Raw genomic sequence first — 3110 nt, 5'->3', positions numbered from 1 at the left:
ACACCTCTGTAGTCTCCCCCCAAAGCCAATACCCCAGTCTAATCATGAGAAAAACATGAGACAAATCCCACCTGAAGGACATCCTACCAAAGACCTAACCAGCATTCTTCAACCTATCAAATATTTTTAATGTTTCTTAATCTTACTGTTGAAAAACAATGATATTTTACTAGCTCTATTTCTTGGAGCACATAAGATCCAAAAATTGAATTACTGATTTTCACAGTATTTTATACATTGTAGGAGTTGAAAACTGTTGAATGGATGAATGAATAAGCTGTTGTTTAGTACTTCTTAAGGAGTCTGTATCTAAAGTCAATTTTTTATGTTTCTTTCCTTGTGTCACACCTGAAAATTTCTAGGTCCTTTAACAAGCAAACAACCATTAGGGGAGGGGTTCCTGCTCTTCATCCTAAAGGTTGCAAATTTGATTCTTTTTTAAAGGTAGCTATAATATTTGGGATTATTTTTTGTAAACTTCAAACATTTTATATCTATTTGGATATTTACAGGCTGTTCTAAGTACCAGAATACAAAATACTTGCTTAAAATCATGCACACACATTAAAAATCACGTAAACAATATTTTCTAGTTTTAAACATACTAAGACACAAACAATATCACATATGGGATAACAAATGGAGAAAGCTTTTGCCAATGCCTGGGGCCTTTGGCAATATTAATGTTTGGTACAATCTTTTGAAGAATTCTAAAGCATGTGGCAAACTGTTCCCATGCACGTTACAGCCAGGGACACAGCTGTACTGTAATGATGGGTCACTTGGAATACATGTAACTCTCCTCACTTCTGATTTATTAAGCAAGCTGAATTCTCACTTCATGTCTCCACTCAAATATCCACTTATGAAAGGGATATAATAAAGAATGAAATCTTCTCTGCAAAGTACTTGAAGTTTCTGAGCAAAAATACTGGGCAAATACAGTTCATTACTATGACCAAAGTCACCAGAAGTTCACTTTCCAGATCCCATTGTAATATTCATCAATTATATTTGACTTGACTGTTATACCACACTTCCCACCAGCATAAACATGCACTAGTCATTTTTTTAATATTATAAAGTCAAACTTAAGTTCTCTCTTTGTTGACAGTTTTTACGAGTTGTAGGTGGCTTTCACTAGAACTTAATTGAAAACCAATTCTTTAATTATGTATTATTTGTGAAAAATAACAAAAACACCAAACAAAAAACAAATATTGAAATGTGCCAAGAGGAATTTAAAGAAATAAAAGTTATTTCTAACATTTTCAAGAGTTAAGATAAAAATGATCTCTTTTAATTTGATAAAAACATCATCAATGACTTTGTAGTTTCAGTAAAAATACAGCCTACATAATTCCTTCTTCCTTTTTTTTCTCCTTTAGTTTGAAGAAAGGCCAAAGAAAATCTAGAGGCAGAGACCTATCTTTGTTTTTCTTTTTTCTTTAAAAAAAGTATGTCTTTTAGTTTAATGTTCTGGAAGTTCCTGTGTCAGAGAATAAATATACTGTCCAGGGGGACGCTAACAAAAAAGAAGATAAAAGTTGTGCTGAGGTTTTGTCTCCCTGAAAGGCCAGGACAGGAGAGTATCAAAAAGAGCGGTAGAAGAGAAAGAACATAATTCCATTTGATCAGATGACCAGTGAGGACTTGAATGAAGATTTCACAGAAATCAAACTGGACAAGAAGTATCTATATTTGGCCTCACAAGCCAATTGAGAATTTATAAAGTTGAGTCTGGGAAAAGCTCTGACCCTCATATTATGAACTCTGGACTTTAAAAATAACGATACAGTAAGTATATATATATACACACATCTATATATACACATATATATGTGTATATATATATATATATATATACACAAGTGTATATATATATATATATACACATATATGTAATATATACTGATTGTAATAATCACTTCACTATGTATATATATTATATGTATAGACATATATATATGTATATATATTATACATATATATGTATAATATAAACTTATTGTGGTAATAACTTCACTGTGGAGAGTTTGGATGCATTTTAGTTATTGATATTGATAATGCATCAGTATTGGTTCATTAATTATAATAATACAACATATTAATATGAGATGTTAATTTTAGGGACAACCGGATAACTCTCTTTACTATCTTTGCAGGAATTCTGTAAATCTAAAACTATTCTAAAATTTTAAACCTTATTTACTGGTACTTCCAGCCAACCTCATGAGCCAGGTGCCCCAGGTAAGCGAAGTTTGGTGCAGGTTTTGGACGCACAACTTTGAGGGCAGCAGGACCCACCATCTTTTCTTGTCATAGGATGGCAGGATACCATCAAATACCTTGAGGTGGTGCAACATAGCCTGGCCTCCCTTGGTCTCATGGGGCAGCATGTTCCTCCGCTGTCTGACAAATGTTCAGCTGGGCATTCTAAAGTGGTAGGGGGCTACAGAATGGATTGATGTTCATCCACTTGTAGAGGAAGGTCAAGTACTTCAACTTGTTTCTGTAGAAATTGCCAGAAATGTTGATGCCCTCATAGCCCATGACTATGACCTCCTGGCCCAGCAGCACTTGTTTGGCCATGATGGCTGCTGGGTGACCCAGGAGATGGCCTTGGCCATAGGGATCAACACCTTCCCCTCTGCCATCCTCAGCAGCCTCTTGAGAAAAGCTCTTTTTGTAATTTGGATATTAACTCTTTATTGAGTACATAGTTTGAAAATATTTCTTCCATTCTCTAGGTTGTCTTGTCAGTGTTGTTTCCTCTGCTGTGCAGAAGCTTTTTCATTTGTTTATTTTTCTTTTGTTGCTGGGGCTTTGGTACTATATCCATGAAATCATTGCCAAGACCAATGTCATAAACCTTTCCCTCTATGTTTTCTTCTATTTACATTTCAGGTCTTAAATTTAAATCATTATCCATTTTGAGTCAATTTTTGTTTATGGTATGAGATAACGGTCCTATTTCATTCTTTTACATGTGGATATCCAATTTTCCCAGCACCATTTGTTGAAGACTTCTTTCCTCATTGTATATTCTTGGTACCCTTGTTGAAGATCACTTGACCATATGTGCATAGGTTTATTTCTGAACTGTCAGT

The 3110-nt window shown here is 34.3% G+C and overlaps 1 pseudogene; it reads right to left on the bottom strand.

Moving 5' to 3' along the window:
• Positions 1–2208: 2208 nt before the first annotated feature.
• Positions 2209–2657, bottom strand: LOC113601068 (60S ribosomal protein L13a-like; annotated as a pseudogene).
• Positions 2658–3110: the final 453 nt, after the last annotated feature.

This window comes from Acinonyx jubatus, chromosome B1 (genome assembly GCF_027475565.1).
Source record: "Acinonyx jubatus isolate Ajub_Pintada_27869175 chromosome B1, VMU_Ajub_asm_v1.0, whole genome shotgun sequence".
NCBI lineage: Eukaryota > Metazoa > Chordata > Mammalia > Carnivora > Felidae > Acinonyx > Acinonyx jubatus.
The sequence above is the reverse complement of the archived record's forward strand: the minus strand, read 5'-3'. Positions and strand labels throughout refer to the sequence as shown.